The sequence below is a fragment of the Coregonus clupeaformis genome, chromosome 10, assembly GCF_020615455.1.
Source record: "Coregonus clupeaformis isolate EN_2021a chromosome 10, ASM2061545v1, whole genome shotgun sequence".
In the NCBI taxonomy this organism is placed as follows: domain Eukaryota; kingdom Metazoa; phylum Chordata; class Actinopteri; order Salmoniformes; family Salmonidae; genus Coregonus; species Coregonus clupeaformis.
Window position 1 is genome coordinate 33,338,032 of NC_059201.1, and position 22,274 is coordinate 33,360,305.

The 22,274-nt window shown below is 40.9% G+C and overlaps 1 protein-coding gene across 3 annotated transcripts in view; it reads right to left on the minus strand.

Annotated features, from left to right (window-relative positions):
* Window positions 1–18,056, minus strand: part of LOC121575040 (forkhead box protein P1-B-like) — a 251,168-nt gene extending 233,112 nt beyond the window's left edge. For 2 of the 3 annotated variants that reach the window (XM_041887826.2, XM_041887824.2), the window contains exon 1: window positions 17,737–18,056. The gene's annotated coding sequence lies outside the window, so the exon portion shown is untranslated. The remainder of the gene's footprint in view (window positions 1–17,736) is intronic. The other variant, XM_041887825.2, reaches the window with a different exon arrangement.
* Window positions 18,057–22,274: the final 4,218 nt, after the last annotated feature.

The following is a 22,274-nucleotide window of genomic DNA, read 5'->3' on the forward strand; positions in this document are numbered from 1 at the left end:
TGAACGGGATGATCTCTGCATGTGTAGTTCCCACCGTAAAGCATGGAAGAGGAGGTGTTATGGTGTGGGGGTGCTTTGCTGTTGACACTGTCTGTGATTTATTTACAATTCAAGGCAAACCTAACCAGCATGGCTACCACAGCATTCTGCAGCGATATGCCACCCATCTGGTTTGGGCTTAGTGGGACTATCATTTGTTTTTTAACAGGACAATGACCCAACACACCTCCAGGCTGTGTAAGGGCTATTTTACCAAGAAGGAGAGTGATGGAGTGCTGCATCAGATGACCTGGCCTCCACAATCCCCCGACCTCAACCCAATTGAGTTGGCTTGGGATGAGTTGGACGGCAGAGTGAAGGAAAAGCAGCCAACAAGTGCTCAGAATATGTGGGAACTCCTTCAAGACTGTTGTAAAAGCATTTGCAGGTGAAGCTGGTTGAGAGAATGCCAAGAGTGTGAAAAGTTGTCATCAAGGCAAAGGGTGGCTATTTGAAGAATCTCAAATATGAAATATATTTTGATTTGTTTAACACTTTTTTGGTTCCTACATGATTCCATATGTGTTATTTCATAGTTTTGATGTCTTCACGACTATTCTACAATGTAGAAAATAGTCAAAATAAAGAAAAACCCTTGAATGAGTAGCTGTGTGCAAACTTTTGACTGGTACTGTATATAACATTATATTGGTTGCAAGAATTATGTATAATAATTTACATTGAAAAACTCTAAGTTTTGAATCCAGCGTTGTTTTATGTATCAGTTCATAAACCATGTGCCATGGAATCGGTACATCGAAAATCTCTTCCCAACTACAGTGGGGAGAATAAGTATTTGATACACTGCCGATTTTGCAGGTTTTCCTACTTACAAAGCATGTAGAGGTCTGTATGATTTTTAAGTAATTAATTTGCATTTTATTGCATGACATAAGTATTTGATCACCTACCAACCAGTAAGAATTCTGGCTCTCACAGACCTGTAGGTTTTTCTTTAAGAAGCCCTCCTGTTCTCCACTCATTAACTGTATTAACTGCACCTGTTTGAACTCGTTACCTGTATAAAAGACACCTGTCCACACACTCAATCAAACAGACTCCAACCTCTCCACAATGGCCAACACCAGAGAGCTGTGTAAGGACATCAGGGATAAAATTGTAGACCTGCACAAGGCTGGGATGGGCTACAGGACAATAGGCAAGCAGCTTGGTGAGAAGGCAACAACTGTTGGCGCAATTATTAGAAAATGGAAGAAGTTCAAGATGACGGTCAATCACCCTCGGTCTGGGGCTCCATGCAAGATCTCACCTCATGGGGCATCAATGATCATGAGGAAGGTGAGGGATCAGCCCAGAACTACACGGCAGGACCTGGTCAATGACCTGAAGAGAGCTGGGACCACAGTCTCAAAGAAAACCATTAGTAACACACTGCGCCGTCATGGATTAAAATCCTGCAGCGCACGCAAGGTCCCCCTGCTCAAGCCAGCGCATTTCCAGGCCCGTCTGAAGTTTGCCAATGACCATCTGGATGATCCAGAGGAGGAATGGGCGAAGGTCATGTGGTCTGATGAGACAAAAATAGAGCTTTTTGGTCTAAACTCCACTCGCCGTGTTTGGAGGAAGAAGGATGAGTACAACCCCAAGAACACCATCCCAACCGTGAAGCATGGAGGTGGAAACATCATTCTTTGTGGATGCTTTTCTGCAAAGGGGACAGGACGACTGCACCGTATTGAGGGGAGGATGGATGGGGCCATGTTTCGCGAGATCTTGGCCAACAACCTCCTTCCCTCAGTAAGAGCATTGAAGATGGGTCGTGGCTGGGTCTTCCAGCATGACAACGACACGAAACACACAGCCATGGCAACTAAGGAGTGGCTCCATAAGAAGCATCTCAAGGTCCTGGAGTGGCCTAGCCAGTCTCCAGACCTGAACCGAATAGCAAATCTTTGGAGGGAGCTGAAAGTCCGTATTGCCCAGCGACAGCCCCGAAACCTGAAGGATCTGGAGAAGGTCTGTGGGCCAAAATCCCTGCTGCAGTGTGTGCAAACCTGGTCAAGACCTACAGGAAACGTATGATCTCTGTAATTGCAAACAAAGGTTTCTGTACCAAATATTAAGTCCTGCTTTTCTGATGTATCAAATACTTATGTCATGCAATAAAATGCAAATGAATTACTTAAAAATCATCCAATATGATTTTCTGGATTTTTGATAAAAATGATAAAAATTACAGACCTCTACATGCTTTGCAAGTAGGAAAACCTGCAAAATCGGCAGTGTATCAAATACTTGTTCTCCCCACTGTATTTTGCAATCTATATGGCACACCTGTCAATTTTTTGGTCCTTCTCATAATATAATATAATAATATATGCCATTTAGCAGACGCTTTTATCCAAAGCGACTTACAGTCATGCGTGTATACATTTTAAGTAGTGACATACATTTCACTATCTATAGTAAAGTATGTTATATGAATATGTTAACTCCACAGACTCTCAAGATCTCATGTAACAAGGGTAGTTAAGTTATCCCTAAAGGATACCCTATCAAGGGAGTCCAAATGCATACAATAGCCTACACTGGGTATACAGAACATTAAGAACACCTGCTCTTTCCATAAATTCCTTTTTTAAGTGCTCCAGCACTTATGTGTACATGATACCTTCTTGATTCCTTCTTAGCCGCTGCATGAGCGCTCATTGCTCAACCCCTATTACCCAGATCATACTATACATCATGAACCATGGTTATGATAAATGTGCCTCCATCCAAGAACCAAAACAAACAATCAGCTAAATATCCCTTCCAACACATAATTCCATCTGAGCAAGTCTATTGACCAAACTAATAAACAAAAAATAGCACCTGAGAAAATAAGCATCTCTCTCTCTGAGTGGTTGGGGAATGGAGCCCCACCCTGTTCACAACACTGAGAAGAAAAACAAACTCCCTCCAAGGAGCCTGGCAAATATAAGTCACACGCTCCAATCAACACAGGTAAACAACAACAACGTCAGAGGATCTACTGGGAGACTGGGCTATTAAACAGAAGCTTTCACACAAACAAGGTTGAAAATATGTGTGTGTGTAACACAGAAACAAAGAGCGAGAGAGAGAGAGAGAGAGAGCGAAGAGAAGAGAGAAAATAATTCCCCCATTCTCAGGTCATCTGATGCGTTGAGGTAACAGAAGGCACCCACATCATCTATTCGTCTACTATGTTGTTTGGACAACCCACATCAATATGATTTCATTTAGGTAATGCCTTTCCTTTCAATACATATAATATGCAATATTATATGTTTCAATTCAATATTCAAGGGACTCTAGTCATTAATCTAGGTTAACAAAGCTATTATCTACAAAGGTAATGTGTCCTCATGAGAAGCTCTAAATCCTCAAGGCCCTCCACAATCACCAGCCTTGAGCACCATGGTTATGTTTCAGCCTACTGTAAGCCTAGCTAAGAGTGAGCTGTAAACCATCCATACAGTTATTATTTTGATAACTTGTTTCAATAAGGAAGAGAGCTCCTATTTGACCCAGTACATCAAACTAGTAGTCACGATGTTGACTTGTCTGTCCATCAAATACCTTCATGTGTAACATCTTCACTTTCCATAGAGAGCAGGCAGAAAGCAATGACGTAGCTCACCCTCTCAGACATGATCAAATGTATGACTAATAATGAGACAACAAGTTACGTTTTTACAGTACTTCCCAAATTGCCCATCAAGGTACATTGTAGTGTACCACAGCAAGGGATATAGGACAATTATCCTGTTCTACTCTCTTCCTCTGGTACCTTACAGACTTTCATCTGTGTTCATCAGAGTAGTTGATCCTCTCCTTGAGAGCAGTGTATCTCTGATAATTACAGCTCCCCTATTACCACCCAGCTGGTAAATACATATCAAATAAACAAGCAACAACCAGTCAATTAAGAGCAGCCTTTTTTAATCAGGGTTCTAAAGCATGTTTTAAGTACTAACATCTAATGCAGAAGAAGACTAGAGAAAAAGGGGACGTTCAACTTCAAAGTGAAGTTACATTGAAATGTTCTAAGTAAACGAAACTGATGTGCATCATTTTGCTTAATCATTAAAAACATGCTCTGATAAGGTAATTAATATGCACCTCTAATTAAAGGTGTTTTAATTGTGAACATGGTGCCAGGGAAACATGGGAATAACAGTGTTGTTCAATCTTAAAGTAGTAGTTCAAATGAAACAGGTCCTTTTCTTGAGAGGACAGATAGAGAGCAAAGGAAGAACATTGTTTAATTCAAAGGCAAGCGAAAGAGTGCATTAACAACCTGTCAACAAAATTTGCATTGCTGCTCTCCCTGTCTGCATACGCTCTCCCCTGTCTCTCCTCAAGCCCACAGTGCTGCCGGCTCAGATCTGAGTACTCTGATGGCTTATCACATTGTGAGCGGCATGGCTAAGCTGGAGCGATGCGCCCAAAAACATGATCAAAGCACAGAAACTTTCCGCCCAGCACTGGTGATGGAAGAGCAGGCACTGCCATGTTATGTTTCTTGTCAGGGAGAGGATGCCAAGTGAGAATACACCAAAGACGCCAAGGCTGAGGCTGGCTCCCATAGAAGTGCTCTGCTCCCTGGGCCTTAATGCACATGTAGTGAGAAATACTATAGCAACATACAACATACAACCAGTGTTTCGGGTGTTCTGAAGGAGGCATTACTGCTTATGTTTGGGGTGTTGCTAATTCTCACTGGAAGGCAGCATAGCAGATCCCAGAGTAGCATCAGTATGATGAGAAGGACTGTAGTCCAATAGGCAAAGAACTTTAGGTGAAGGCAAGAGATCTCGTACATACACGTACAAACGCACACACATACACACACACACACACAGGCCAGCTGAGAGAAACAGGTGTAGAGGTCTCGCCTGGCAGCTGAACACAGATTGTAGCATATGGCTGGGCCCCTGATGTCTGCCTAAAACTGTTTGCTGCTTAGGCCTACCTGTGAAACACCCAGCCATAATTGGAGATATTCTGCTGGGGAAATTCAATAAATAGCGCATTCTTACAAAAAATTGTTACAAAATTAACTTGTGCTTCAAATACCAAAATAGGGTTCATTACATTAGCCAGTCCAGGAAATGATATGAGTATATAGTCAAGTTCCACCTTTGTCCACTTAAAAACGGGCCATCTCAACTTGCTCAGCAGCGATTCCAAAGACTCAAGTTCCATATAGGCCACATGGTGACAAGTCAACATGATCCAGTCACTGGTATAGAGAGCATGGCTCAGGTCCAACTTATCTGGACCTTGAAACCTGCACAGAGACAAAGGGTATAAGCGTCCCTCCCAATCATTCAGTCATTGAGGAGAGCAACAAGCAGGGACCAAGGCCACTACTCAACAGGGACAACAGGCATAGGAGAACCTTCACCTGTAGAAGTGTCTCTACACTCTTAGAAAAAAGGGTTCCAAATATGGTTATTCGACTGTCCCCATAGGAGAACCCTTTTTGGTTTCAGGTAGAACTAGGCTTGGGCGGTATACCGTATATATACCGTATACCGTGGTATTTGGAAAAAAACACAGGATGGTTTTTCAATACCGTCAATACCGTTGAAACTATTTCTTAAGTTCTTATCTGCAGTCAACTTGTGCAAGACGTTAGGAGATAAAGCAGATTGTGTTCTTCATTTCACCTGTCACATAATTTTACATTATGAAGCTTAACTCTCTATTCAGCCCAGTCAAAACTGTTCGCTGCTCTGGCACCCCAATGGTGGAACAAGCTCCCTCACGACGAGTCACTGACCACCTTCTGGAGACACTTGAAACCCTACCTCTTTAAGGAAAACCTAGGATAGTATAAAAGTAATCCTTCTACCCCCCCCCCCTACCCCACCCCCCAAAAAAATAATAAAAATAATAATAAAATAAAATAAATATATAACAAATTAAAATAAAAAATACTCTAAAAATTAATTATTTAGAAAAATATATATATTTTTTTTAATGTGGTTGTCCCACTGGCTATCATAAGGTGAATGCACCAATTTGTAAGTCACTCTGGATAAGAGCGTCTGCTAAATGACGTAAATGTAAATGTAAATTAACGTAGTTCCCCAGAACAGTTGAGCCAGTCACGCGTTTGTTTGTAAATAGCACAACGGGAGAAAGCGGGAGTCCAACTGGTTATTTTGTTTAACTTGCTAGTTAGCTGAGACGGGGCATCATATAGTGTTAGCTTTCTGCCATGTTTGAGAAGTCAAAGCGCTTTGGATGAGTTATCTGTACAGCTGCCACTGCTGTTATCTTGATTTCCTTGCTTTTATTTTTCTCCTCTCCGTTCTCGGCCTGTCTGCTCCTCCCCTCTATTCTCCGTGCAGAGCAGGCAGGACCATTGCCCTAGCGACTCCAGCGTTTCCCAAACTAGGGGTTGCGACCCCATGTGTGGTCGCCTGATTTGAAAATGGGTCACGAGAGAAACTCTGAAATAAAAAAATATATATTGCGCTTGGTTCATAGAACTGGGGTTACGTCAGACGCTAGATGCGGTTGTAATAAACAGAGAGTTTTCTGTTTTCTTCCTACAAATCTGTCTCTATATTTTGAACGGTTTAAGCTACAAAATATTATGACCCCATCACTGAAAGATAAGACTCTCAGGAACACGTGTCTTCTGTTTCCCTCTAAAATGCCCCACAAGCCACGCAGGACTCATTAGAACATAGTGGACAAGACCAGGCATTAACCAGACTCAATGATGATGTTCTTTTCTACACAGAAAATCATACAAAATTATTGCCTGATGATCTTCTGAACTTCCCAATACCTTTCTTATGCATTTCAGTCACTTCAAACCATACTTCCTTTCGACTGAAATACTGTCAAAATTACTGTCAGAGTGATTTGTAATAGACTATCATAGCCCCAATTTAAAAAGTAAACATTGGCCGTTGATTACATCACTTTTTTTACAAGGTGGGGTCATGAAAATGTTGATTTTAAAATGAGGTCGCGGGCCAAAAAAGTTTGGGAACCCCTTGTGTACATACTGCTCCAAAGCCAGTACTGTTCTTCCTTCTGACAAGCATGCGTCAAAACCTTGTTCATTTGCACAATTTCTCTCGTTCACATTAACTTGTAAATGTCCAAACTCACCAAAAACGACATTCGGTAGCTACTACCTACAGTGGGGAGAACAAGTATTTGATACACTGCCGATTTTGCAGGTTTTCCTACTTACAAAGCATGTAGAGGTCTGTAATTTTTATCATAGGTACACTTCAATATTGAGAGATGGAATCTAAAACAAAAATCCAGAAAATCACATTGTATGATTTTAAAGTAATGAATTTGCATTTCATTGCATGACATAAGTATTTGATCACCTACCAACCAGTAAGAATTCCGGCTCTCACAGACCTGTTTGTTTTTCTTTAAGAAGCCCTCCTGTTCTCCACTCATTACCTGTATTAACTGCACCTGTTTGAACTCGTTACCTGTATAAAAGACACCTGTCCACACACTCAATCAAACAGACTCCAACCTCTCCACAATGGCCAAGACCAGAGAGCTGTGTAAGGACATCAGTGATAAAATGGTGGACCTGCACAAGGCTGAGATGGGCTACAGGACAATAGGCAATCAGCTTGGTGAGAAGGCAACAACTGTTGGCGCAATTATTCAAAAATGGAGGAAGTTCAAGATGACGGTCAATCACTCCATGCAAGATCTCACCTCGTGGGGCATCAATGATCATGAGGAAGGTGAGGGATCAGCCCAGAACTACACGGCAGGACCTGGTCAATGACCTGAAGAGAGCTGGGACCACAGTCTCAAAGAAAACCATTTGTAACACACTACGCCATCATGGATTAAAATCCTGCAGCGCACGCAATGTCCCCCTGCTCAAGCCAGCGCATGTCCAGGCCCGTCTGAAGTTTGCCAATGACCATCTGGATGATCCAGAGGAGGAATGGGAGAAGGTCATGTGGTCTGATGAGACAAAAATAGAGCTTTTTGGTTTAAACTCCACTCGCCGTGTTTGGAGGAAGAAGAAGGATGAGTACAACCCCAAGAACACCATCCCAACCGTGAAGCATGGAGGTGGAAACATCATTCTTTGGGGATGCTTTTCTGCAAAGGGGACAGGACGACTGCACCGTATTGAGGGGAGGATGGATGGGGCCATGTATCGTGAGATCTTGGCCAACAACCTCCATCCCTCAGTAAGAGCATTGAAGATGGGTCGTGGCTGGGTCTTCCAGCATGACAACGACCCGAAACACACAGCCAGGGCAACTAAGGAGTGGCTCCGTAAGAAGCATCTCAAGGTCCTGGAGTGGCCTAGCCAGTCTCCAGACCTGAACCCAATAGATCATCTTTGGAGGGAGCTGAAAGTCCGTATTGCCCAGCGACAGCCCCGAAACCTGAAGGATCTGGAGAAGGTCTGTATGGAGGAGTGGGCCAAAATCCCTGCTGCAGTGTGTGCAAACCAGGTCAAGACCTACAGGAAACGTATGATCTCTGTAATTGCAAACAAAGGTTTCTGTACCAAATATTAAGTTCTGCTTTTCTGATGTATCAAATACTTATGTCATGCAATAAAATGCAAATTATTTACTTAAAAATCATACAATGTGATTTTCTGGATTTTTGTTTTAGATTCCGTCTCTCACAGTTGAAGTGTACCTATAATAAAAATTACAGACCTCTACATGCTTTGTAAGTAGGAAAACCTGCAAAATCGGCAGTGTATCAAATACTTGTTCTCCCCACTGTATACTTGTATAACTTCATGAGCTGGATTGCCTGTCTTTGCAATTAGTTTATTTTCGTTTGCGCTCATTAGCATATTTAGCTAGCAGCCTCTATTGAAATTCGCTATAGGTTTGTGCTAACGTTTTGTTAACATTCTGGTAATAGACGCCCAACGGGCATTTTTTGCGTTTTTAGCGCCCCTTTTGTGTGGTAAGACGGTAATACCATAATAATAATAATAATAATAATATGCCATTTAGCAGACGCTTTTATCCAAAGCGACTTACAGTCATGCGTGCATACATTTTTTTTTTTGTGTATGGGTGGTCCCGGGGATCGAACCCACTACCTTGGCGTTACAAGCGCCGTGCTCTACCAGCTGAGCTACAGAGGACCATAAATCAAGGGATGAGAGAAGGGCAGTATGACGATATGAAAAATAGGGATACCGCCCAACCCTAGGTAGAACCATTTTGAGGGTTCTACATGGAACCCAAAAGGGGTTTACCTGGAACCAAAAGGGTTCTTCAAAGGGTTCTCCTATGGGGCCAGCCGAATAACCCTTTTAGGTTCTAGATAGCTAAGAGTGTAGACTCATTCCCAACCAAGAAGCCTGGGAATAAGGAAATGTGCCACCACAGCACACATCGGTGCTGCTCAATACAGTGATTCCACTACATACGCATATTACATGAAATACTTAACATTGGCTATGAGTGCATATCATCACATGTGACCGCTACAACCTGCTTGTAAAACACACAGGTAAATTGCGCAGTGTAACAGAACATTACAGAAACATCTAGATCTGGTCAGCAACGAGAAATGAAGAGAATATCTCTGGATATCAGAGGGGGCATCCTTTGGTGTTTTTAAATGTCACATTCCTAGAAAGTCTCTCCACTGGGAGCAGTGTTGTGTGGTTCCCTCCCTTTACCCGTGTGGCTCCTGACTGTGGACCCCTGGATCAAGGAGAAACCCACCCAAGGGTCTGATCCCGCCTCAGCTCATCTGTCAACCCCACAGCTGGCAGAGAGGGATCTGTGACAATCGGGCCATTTCACCACCTACTCTGAGTCCTATTCCAATCAGCCCAGCTCTGCAGCCTATGAGTCCGACATGGATATGCTGGCCTGAGCTCCGGCCTGGGGGGCACATCTCCATTCTCCACTATGGAAGAGGTATACTACAGTATGCCCACCAGAGGGTCACTTTGGAATGGAACCATGACAATTGTAGGCAATGTATTAATAGTCCAATGCAGCCGTTTTTATCTCAATACCAAATAATGTCTTGGTAACAATTAAGTACCTTACTGTGATTGTTTCTTTTTGACCATTTTCATTGAAAACTAACAAAAATTCTTAGCAAAGAGACATTTCTCAAGCAAGAATTTCGCTAGGACTGTCTGGGAGTGGTCTGAGTGGGGAGGGGAAAATTGAATACTAGCTGTTATTGGCAGAGAGGTTTGGAACTCTCTTTCTTATCGGCCTATTAACTAATTTACCACCTGGTGTTGTTACCAGGCAGGCTAAAACTCCATCCCACCAAAACAGGCTTAAATTTCAGGCGGTCTTTTCAAACAGCTCTTACACTAAAAGGGCATTATCATAATTTTCAAAATGTCACAGTATTTTTCCAACCTCATAGCATGGAAATATATATAAAACACTAAAAAAATCAAATTTTTGACTGCACTGGGCCTTAAAAAAAACTTATGCAATCCTTGCAATCTTTAAATACGTCTCACATCTCAGACGCCCTTCAAGGTTTGACTAGGCTAGTCAGCGCTATAGCAAAATGTGTGAAAAAAAACAGCAATAACGATGTACATATTTTAATATATATGAGAGGTGTTTAGATTTGCACTGGCATTTGCTTTCTGTATGAGTAGATTAAGCCTGAAAGTAAGGTTTCACTCAGTCACTACGCTCTCCACTCCTACACACTCCTGCGAAGTTTTCACATCTCAATGCAAACCGACACTACTACAGAGAGAGTTGAGTTTTCAGCCGTAGAAACATTGAAACAGCTCTTTCATTAATACCCTTCCATTCTACTATATAAGTGAACTGATTTTATATCTCCTTTTATTGATGATAAGCAAGTGAAACAAAATAATTGTCTCAGGTGGGCATCCACCAAAACAAAATAACAGACTAGCCTGTATGATGTACAAGCAGTGTTTCCCAAACTAGGGGTCGCCTGATTTTAAAATGAGGTCGCGAGAGAAACTCTGAAAATGTGTTGCTTGGTTCATAGAACTACAGTTACATCAGTAACCTCCGATATCAGCTAACTGCGTTGTGACAAACAGAGTGGTTTCTGTTTTCTTCCTACATATATGGCTCTACAGTGTTTCCTCTGGAAAAATGTGCACCAGCGGGGGGATAAGGTCGCAGGGAGGGGGTGTGTGCAGTTGAAGGGGAGGTCCCTCTCCCCTTGTTTTGGGGGTCCGGGGTCCCCCCCAAAATGTTTATGTAGAAGGACTGAAAAGCTCAGTTCTGTTGACTTTTTTTAAAGGACATTCTATTCCAAAATGAATGAAAATAAAATGATGCTGACACCATTTAAAATATAAGTTCCACCTCCAGAAATGAGCCCAATAACATATTATTATTTGTTAAAATTATTTTAACATATTGGACCATGCATATAGCCTATGCATGGTACATATTATCAGGTATCCTATTAGCACTAAGCATTATCACCTGTAGCCCAACTAATGCAGCATAGTGGCTATAAATAAATAGGCTGAAGCATGGGGTTGCCTATCTGCATTTACCCTATTGGGCTAATCATTAGCTAGATCCCAAATGTAATATTTTAACTAGTTAGCATCCTATTGATGCATTTTATGTCCCAAAAAAATTGCATAAACACAGTGAATATAATGTAGGCCTACCTGTTAGGGTAACTTGGGGTAAACTGGTACCCGGGGTACTGTACTTCTCACAGAAACCACTTTATGTCACAATTCCCCCCAACACTTTCGCTGGTTGCCACTAAAAATTGAATCTGTCAAAAAAATAAAAAAATAAAATTGAGGTAGGGTGGCGTTTTACCCCCAAGTTACCATACTATTGACCCCTATTACATTTAGCCCCACTCTCCCCTATGCACTCACAGCAAATTGCAGAACAGTAAAGTGCTTAACCATGACCCTGCTAAAAACTCTGGGTTTAAAATGGTGCAGTTCGCAGGAATGGAAAGCTGTGATTGCCCTCTTTTTAACCAAGGCCATTAAAACTGCTGTTTTTCTCCACGGTGGCAAGAATTGTTGTGTATTGACTGCTTGTCAGAATGCATGTTTCCCTCCCTATGGCACTCGTAACTTGAATGCGCCTCGAGAGGAATATGTATCTCGCATTGAACACACAACAACAAGCCGACTAGGTAAATAGATAAACTATTCTACTATGGGGTTGTCAGATCTTTCTAATCATTACTCGTTTTGTTTGGCATGGCGGCAATGATTTTACAGTGGCGCAGCGCCACAGTTAAAAGACTGCAGCGAAAACACTGTGGCTCTAAATTTTGAATGGTTGAAACTTAACTCAGCAAAAAAAAGAAATGTCACTTTTTCAGGACGCTGTCTTTCAAAGATAATTAGTAAAAATCAAAATAACTTCACAGCTCTTCATTGTAAAGGGGTTAAACACTGTTTCCCAATTAACCATAAACAATTAATGAACATGCACCTGTGGAACCGTCGCTAAGACACTAACAGCTTACAGACGGTAGGCAATTAAGGTCACAGTTATGAAAACTTAGGACACTAAAGAGGCCTTTCTACTGACTCTGAAAAACACCAAAAGAAAGATGCCCAGGGTCCCTGCTCATCTGTGTGAACGTTCCTTAGGCATGCTGCAAGGAGGCATGAGCTGCATATGTGGCCAGGGCAATAAATTGCAATGTGCGTACTGTGAGACGCCTAAGACAGCACTACAGCCGATCGTCCTTGCAGTGGCAAACCACGTGTAACAACACCTGCACAGGATTGGTACATCCGAACATCACACCTGCGGGACAGGTACAGGATGGCAACAACAACTGTCTGAGTTACACCAGGAACACACAATCCCTCCATCAGTGGTCAAACTGTCCGCAATAGGCTGAGAGAGGCTGGACTGAGGGTTTGTAGGCCAGACATCAACGGCAACAACGTCGCTTATGGACACAAACCCACCGTCGCTGGACCAGACAGGACTGGCAAAAAGTGCTATTCACTGACAAGTCGCGTTTTTTTCTCACCAGGGGTGATGGTCGGATTCGCATTTATCGTTGAAGGAATGAGCGTTACACCGAGGCCTGTACTCTGGAGCGGGATCGATTTGGAGGTGGAGGGTCCGTCATGGTCTGGGGTGGTGTGTCACAGCATCATCGGACTGAGCTTGTTGTCATTGCAGGCAATCTCAACGCTGTTCGTTACAGGGAAGAGATCCTGAGAGCATGTCTGGGACCTGTTGGTCGGAGGGTGAGGGCTGGGGCCATTCCCCCCAGAAATGTCTGGGAACTTGCAGGTGCCTTGGTGGAAGAGTGGGGTAACATCTCACAGCAAGAACTGGCAAATCTGGTGCAGTCCATGAGGAGGAGATGCACTGCAGTACTTAATGCAGCTGGTGGCCACACCAGATACTGACTGTTACTTTTAATTTTGACCCCCCCCCCCCACTTTGTTCAGGGACACATTATTCAATTTATGTTAGTCACATGTCTGTGGAACTTGTTCAGGTTATGTGTCAGTTGTTGAATCTTGTTATGTTCATAAAAATATTTACACGTTAGGTTTGCTGAAAATAAACGCAGTTGACATTGAGAGGACATTTCTTTTTTTGCTGAGTTTATAAGCTATTATGACCCTAGGAACAAATACGTGTCTTCTGTTTCCCTCTAAAATGCTAAAAAGCCGTGCATGACTCGTTAGAACAGAGTGGACAGGACCGGAACCAAATCAGCCTGGAGGGAAAATAACATCATCATTGAAAGCAATGATGGTGTTCTTTTCTACACAGAAGTTCATATACAATTATTGCCTGATGATCTTCTGAACTTCCCAATACCTTTCTAATACATTTGAGTCACTTCAAACCATACTTCCTTTAAAAAATGGAACATTGGCTGTTGATTCCATCACTTTTTTATATGGTGGAGTTGCAATTATTATTATTTTTATATCAAAATGGGGTCACAGGACAAGAAATATTGGTAACCCCAGATGTACATTATAACATGAAATATTAGGGCTGAGAATTGCCAGGGACCACGATACGATATTATCACAATACTTAGTTGCTGATATGATATGTATTCTCACGATTCTGATGATTCTATATGTATTGCGATTCGATACTGCAATTTTATTGCGATTCGATGTTCCAAACATATTGCCCGCCATGTCTGCGGCAGAGAGACAGAACCATGAGAAGTTTTGATCAGTCATGGAAATATAAGTGCTAAAAACATGTTGGCTCACCATTTTAAAAGAAGACAGAGAACAAGCTAGAGAAGGAGAAATACTGCAGTTCTGGCACAGGTAGAGTCAACAAGCGCTAGCTAATGTTAACTACCTAGCAAAATGAGAATCGATACTTGGAGTCATAGAATCTATATAATATAGTCAAAAATAATATCACGATACTCTACTGTATTGATTTTTTTTTTATCACTATGAAACATACATTAAAATAATCAATTGTATACAAACTAAACTGGCAACTGGTAACAAAATAGCAGCTAATGACTTCCCAAAAAATCATTGCAGTGAAAAAAAGAATGTGTGAAATAAACTACATTAATTTGTAGTCTAAAATAATTCATTTTTATTTCTAAAATTGTATTAAACTAAAGCTAACCAACTTCTTTCTTTATCATGCAACGATAATCAATTAATTATGAATAGTTAATTGATAATAATTGCACACTTCCTTTCTTCCCCCTGTTACCAGTGACATTTTGTCAACCTTCCTCCCTTTATTAAGGACAGATGACAGAGGAAGACAGTAATTAATGGTTGACTGAGTTAATGGCTGTCCTGAGCGTGTGCAGTCTCCATGGAGACAGAGGAGTCGTTCCGAGCTCACCTAAAGCCATCCACTCCCTGACCAATGGCCTGGCAGCCTGGCATGGAGAGCACAGTGTGCCAGGGGCACGGCGCAGAGAGACAACAGCTGCCTGGGCACGCCACAGGGGGTGGGACACACTAACCTTTACCCTGCAAATATTGTCCTGCTTCCCTTTGTTAGCCATTCCATTAGAATGCAATAGCATACTAATAAATACTGTAGTACTTGTCATACTTGTGCTACTTACGATCCCACTATTCATTCTCTAAGCCTTTCCTGTCCATTTAAGACCAATTTTAATGTGAAAATGTGTGAGTCACATGAGAAATTCGTGGAGTGAACGTTCCGACAGTGAGATGATGATAAATACACAATTAAATACACAAGATACATAGGGGAAGTTATTCATAAGCGGTACCACTTTAAATTACTGTAACTCTGTATTAAACATTAATTACAAGATAAATCAAGCAAATACCCTAATACCCTAAAACCAGTCCCAGTCTGGAAACTTAAAGTAGTGTGAAACCTCATTCCCACATTCGGACAAAAATAACTATTCTTATCATTGAGCGAGGGCACAGTCAGTTTACAGGCACTCCATACCCAGCACTGGGTATTTCAGTGTGTGTTTCACAAATAGTGAGCCCTCAGATGAAAGAGCAAGCCCGTCCACTCCGGGATGGGAGTCCTCCTCAGACAGAATGCAAGAGTGGCTGATTTACTTTCTCACCAATTTAGCCACAACTCTCCACACAGAGGACCCAAAACAAATGCCTGTGTATGTATTGAAGAGGCCAAACTGAAACTTTTGAAATGACAAAATAACATTACGGATTGTATAGGAATTCAAGGAGGCTAAGTAATAACACTGCATAAGACTAGCCTGTCTCAATTGTAATACTTTTATTCCCCAACATATTTTTTTTTCAGATGCAATAAGGGGCAGAGAATGAAGAGTAGTTTGATCTGGTGTAAAGCAGTCTGAGAGGACACGGTTAGTGTGTTCCTGTCATGCTTGTCATGGGTTGAAGAATCAGCAGAAGAACAAAGGCTGGGGCTCTCTGGACACTGGCTGTGTTAAACACCAGGGCTGGAGATTTGCAAAGAAAGTTCACCCTGTGCTTTTTAAACCTGGGTCAGCATTTGCGAAGGTCCATTTCTGCATAAGTGAGCACACAAACCCCAGTGCCTGTTCAAATAGTCTGTAGCTCTTTCTCAGGCAGATCATGACAACAGCCCAGCAGCAGCACTGTTTGATCTTCAATGTTTTCCTTAATCTGGGTTGTCAAGGTTCGCTTGTTGGAGGCTGTTTACTTTACTTCTCCTACAAAAAGTTTTATTTTTTCCCTCAGACGATGACTAATCCAAAGACCAAGGAAGAGGGAGCTCTGCCATTGATAGATGTTAAAGCTGCAGTTGCCTTTTTTTTTAGATGGTTTTAGCTCCAATGATGCCAGCTGCAGATTCGGTTTGGGCCCTTTATTAATATCTAACTGTTGTGTGCTTCTTGTGTTCCCTCTTAACTTAGTGAAACAATCATGCTCAGTATATTTCTACAATTATTCAAGAATGATAACACACCCTGTCTGCAGGTTATAGTTTGTAGGCCTAGTTATTTTATTTGCAATAATGATTATTTAATATAGTAAAAAAAAAAGAGTAAATAATTGAATATAATACAAAAAAGTATAATAAATAACTGAAGACACTTAAAAAATACATGACATTATAAAGTGCAAACAAACTAGAAGTTTTCATTTATTTACATTAGTTAATTACATATAATTACCTAATTATAAAAATACTAAATTAAGTATTTTGTTAAGAGGTCAAAATACTAGTTAGATATGGTATTTGTTGTACACCACTACAATAGAAAACATATGTCATTTATCAATTCATGTTCTAATTTCACCTTGCCAGAAGGTGATGGGCCTCGCATTAGCTGGTGCAGTGGAATATCTTCTTGCATATAAAGATGCATAGCCTAGTCTACTACTACCCAAACCCAATCAAGGAAGTGTTGTCAAACTTTCAGCCTCCAACCACTAATAACTCAACAAAGTGGGATAGTATTTGTAGCAAATAAGAAAAGTCTAGAAAAGATGTCCCTAAATAGGGAGATGCTTTGAGTATAAAAACAGCATTCAATACAAATGTAGCTCACTATAATGATGTTATAATATTATAACATCATTATAGTGATCTGCAATTATGACAGTAGTCGACATGCAAGTTCTACAGTAACTACCAAATCATGGTACACATTAGGTTATGTCAACAAACATGATTGAACTATCAAAAGTAATGCTTCCCACTCTGTAATCATAAGAAATAATAATGTGTCAACATTAATTTGAATCTACAGTGTGTCTGGTCCTTCCTGAAGAGTTTGTGGAAGGTAGCACGTGGGGAAAAGCACCTTATCCCTGATTTTGGTCCAAAGAAATCACGGCACTAAACTTCCTCTCTCCATTCTGTAAGCTCATGTTGAGTTACAAAGTTTAAACACGGAGTTTACCAAGACCATGGTTTCACAAAGTATAACTTGCACTTCTTACTTGATCTTGTGTTAAATGATATTTACCCGGGGTCACAAACATCAGAAAATTAGTGAGCAACAACTACCGACCTAACTTCTAGAAAAGTAGAAGATGCAGTGTCTCTTCTAATGCTGTATCACTGAGCCTTTCGAACAGTATATACACTGTTTGCAGCGCATAGCACAAGACATCAAACAGTATTTCAGCTCTCATGTAATATTATTGGTGTTGTTTATTAGTTTATTTCGCAATAGAAACAATTACAAAAAAAACATTGGCAAACAAAGACAAACTCCATGTGAGCAAGCTGAAATAGTAGAAGCAAAGTGTAACAAGAGAACATTATAACACGATAAACTTACCCAATCGACAACAGTAGGTGCACGCAGTAGACAATTCTGTGCTAGAGATAATGAACTGTACACGCGATCTTGTGTACCAAGAACGCATGCAATAATCACACTGTAAATACTACCAATATTACTCCGCTTGGGGGACTAACTTTAACTGCGAGGAGACATCTCTGCTGCATTCACGGAGAGCGCAGTTACCAGTAAAATAATCTAGACTTTCACACCACCTTCTGTCTCGAATACGAGAGCTAGCTCTTTCTAATGTTATTACATTTTAATTCGCCTTGAAAGAAAAAAGGATGTTGTTATTTTCTGATGTTCCAAGTCCGTGACGTCATATCCACCTGCTGGGTAAACAACATTCATTGCAGATCTTCACAGAATTTGGACAGAGGTAATATTCGTTGCCAGTTACACAGTAGTAGCCAATTCCAACAAATGCAATTTTGGTGAGAGATATAATGATGCATTAGTTTTAGCAGAAAGGGTCGACACCAACGGATTGTCATGAAGTAAAAATGTCTAGCTGTAAGCTATCTAATTACAATTGATGCAGAAAGAGCTTTCTTTTATTTTTTTCGGCACTTTGTCCAATGGAAGGAGGGAAATCGAGAGGTTAAAGGTCGATAGAGGGCTAAACGAATATGCATGCAAGAAAAGTAGTATCCCTATGTCTCAGCCATAACTTTGTTGGAAACAATTTCATTGTCCCAGACTAATAAGATATATATTAATGTAACGTTGCTTATAGCATGTGCAGTGGCCACACTCCACAACACAAACTAACATTAGATGTAGCTATATTTGTGTAAATTATTGCGTGATACATTCACTTCACTAACTTCTTCCACTATATTATAATACATTAATAGTTACTTCAAAATGCATCTTACAAGCCTATAATAACTGCATTCAGTGACCTGCCTGTGAAAACGGAATTTTCCCCTGTTTCAGCTCTCTTTACTGTCACCTGAAGGAGTTAAGACATTATGGCAGTAATGAAAAAGTCAGTCTTTTTTTGCCGCCTACAGAATATAATTATAATGGGTCGGTCCAATAGTCCAGTTAACACTTGTTGAAAAGCAACATTAATTTAACCTCAATAGAAAATATTTTAAGTCTCTTTATCCTTGATCAAGGTCTGAAAAGCACCGTTCATTTCATTACAAAAGACAGTAAATGTATCATGGCTGCATCTAGGAGGCACAACACGGCTGATGGGTTTTCTTGGAAAGGCTGTTTCTTTGGTATAGAGCGCCACCCACTGACAGCAGTTGAAGCCGGTACTGTCTCATTGCTCCTCCTATGAGAAAGCAGTAAACACTTTTATTATCACTTTAAAAATCAAACGTCTAAGTTGTTAGTCACACAATTGCTCCATATAATTTACATTATTTTTTAAAAGTTACATTCTCATTTAGACATCAAGTCTATGCCTGTATAGCCCATTCCTTAAATGATAGAGCTCTCTGCAGCTAAATAGTCACATTTTTGTTTAACAATCCTGAAAAAACACAAAGCTATATAATAAAGAGAACTGATGACATAGTAGAGACGTATTGTTATCACATCTGGTCATGGTGGATGATGGGGGACACTGTCTCATATTCTCCTAGTAAAGAAGTTGAGAAGAAACAAGCAGCCACATGGCGTGGGAGAGACATATCAATCCTGGCATGGCTCTTAGCGTGACCAGACCACAGGGTTGTGTTTAATAGTCCTCTGCTCTTCTCTCATACAGCCACAGAAACATGCTAGTGTGGGATTTGTGTTTAGTCCAGGTGAAGTCCAAAATCTGCAGTCAGACAGGATGTTAAATTAGAAATAAACTTGTATCAATTAAGAAAAAATACAACAGACAAGATTATGTGTAACAAATATACAGTACTTTACACCCAAAACACAAACAAAAAGAATACATAGAAGAATAGCTATGGATACCCCTAAATACTGGGGAATAGGGAAATTAACTAAATTAACTATTCCAACATAGGATATTAGAAATAAAAAGATAGGGGAGGAATCATAGATTAAATTAATTCAAATTCACACTACAGCACATCTTGCACTGGAAATGAATATATATTGTTCCTGAAAACAAAAGCTGTCTGATCAATCAGACAATTTTTATGGTGAAATTAATCTAGTTTTGAAATTGATTGTCACATGCACTTTCCTGTTTTCCACACTTTGGGCACGATAGAACTCTGCCCACAGTTTGACGTGTAGCACTACACAGAAAAAATATATAAACGCAACATGCAACAATTTCAAAGATTTTACTGAGTTACACTTCATATAAGGAAATCAATTGAAATAAATTCATTAGGTCTTAATCTATGGATTTCACGACTGGAAATACAGATATGCACTTGTTGGTCACAGAGACCTTTAAATAAAAAAAAGGTAGGGATGTGGATCAGAAAACCAGTCAGTATCTGGTGTGACCACCATTTGCCTCATGCAACGCGACACATCTCCTTCTCATAGAGTTGATCAGGCTGTTGATTGTGGCCTGTGGAATGTTGTCCCACTTCTCGTCAATGGCTGTGTGAAGTTGCTGGATAATGGCGGGAAGTGGAACACGCTGTTGTACACGTCGATCCAGAGCATCCCAAACATGCTTAAATATATATATTTTTAAACCTTTATTTAACCAGGTAAGACCCATTGAGATTAAAAACCTATTTTGCGAGGGCGACCTGACAAGAAGGCAAAACAGGGAAATAGCAGCGTGTACATAAAATATTACAGAAAAATACATAACAGTTAATGGGTGACATGTCTGGTGAGTATGCAGGCCATGGAAGAACTGGGACATTTTCAGCTTCCAGGAATTGTGTAAAGATCCCTGCGACATGGGGCAGTGCATTATCATGCTGAAACATGAGGTGATGGCGGCGGATGAATGGCACAACAATGGGCCTCAGGATCTCGGCACGGTATCTATGTGCCATCAATAAAATGCAGTTGTGTTCGTTGTCCGTAGCTTATGCCTGCCTGCCCATACCATAAACCCACCGCCACCATGGGGCACTGTGTTCACAACGTTGACATCAGCAAACTGCTCACCCACACGTCGCCATACACTCTGTCTGCCATCTGCCCGGTACAGTTGAAACTAGGATTAATCCGTGAGGAGCACACTTCTCCAACGTGCAAGTGGCCATCGAAGGTGAGCATTTGCCCACTGAAGTCGAACTGCAGTCAGGTCAAGACCCTGGTGAGGACAACGAGCACACAGATGAGCTTCTGACAGTTTGTGCAGAAATTCTTTGGTTGTGCAAACCCAGTTTCATCAGCTGTCCGGGTGGCTGGTCTCAGATGATCCCGCAGGTGAAGAAGCCGGATGTGGAGGTCCTGGGCTGGCGTGGTTACTCGTGGTTTGCAGTTGTAAAGCCGGTTGGACATACTGCCAAATTCTCTAAAACGACATTAAGAGGCAGTTTATGGTAGAGAAATTAACATTCAATTCTCTGGCAACAGCTCTGGTGGACATTCCTGCAGCCAGCATGCCAATTGCACGCTCCCTCAAAACTTGAGACATCTGTGGCATCGTGTTGTGTGACAAAACTGCACATTTTAGTGGCCTTTTATTGTCCCCAGCACAAGGTGCACCTGTGTAATGATTGTGCCGTTTAATCAGCTTCTTGATATGCCACAGGTGGATGGATTATCTTGGCAAATGAGAAATGCTCACTAAAAGGGATGTAAACAAATATGTGCACAAAATGTGAGAGAAATAAGCTTTTTGTGCCAATGGAACATTTCTGGGATCTTTTATTTCCGCTCATGAAACATGGGACCAACACTTTACAAGTTGCGTTTATATTTTTGTTCAGTGAATAATGCAGACATTTATAGTAACAACAGCACCCCTCTCACTTTGCATCAAAGTTGTAATCATACAATGTAATCAAAAAATATAATTCTCTAGCCAAACTTCCAATTAGTGAAATCAATAAAAAAATTTGATCCATTAAAAGACAATACAACACACAATTACAAAGTCAGCTAAACGTATCTGCATTTGAATATGGGGCATATTAAGCTCAATGGTGTCTAACAAAAGTGTTTTTGTCTGAATTGTTTTTACATATTGTTGGTTTGATGTTGCCGATATGCTGTGGATTAGGCCTTGACTTGATAGAGTGCTGCTTTAAAACAAATTAATTGAGGATTACTATCAGTTATGTAACACCCTCTCCATATGCACTCATGCACACAACAAAGTAATTAGCTTTCTGTTAATTAGGTAATTAAGCAAATGAAAATAATCTACTCTCAATTTCCAAAAGGGGTGGCTTTCATATGATGTTCTCCCCTGCTGCTGAGGGCATGATGAGCAACAGAGGAACAACAGATGACTAACATTCTGCATGAAATGAAAGGAAGCCACTTCTGGAGAGGGTTCACAGATAATGACTTCTGAGGACATTTCACCTCAACTGTCCATACTGTATTTGTCAACAGGGAACACAAAGCCTGGAAATTGACAACATACATCTACATTTCACAACGGGCATCCTGTGGGGATAATATTCATA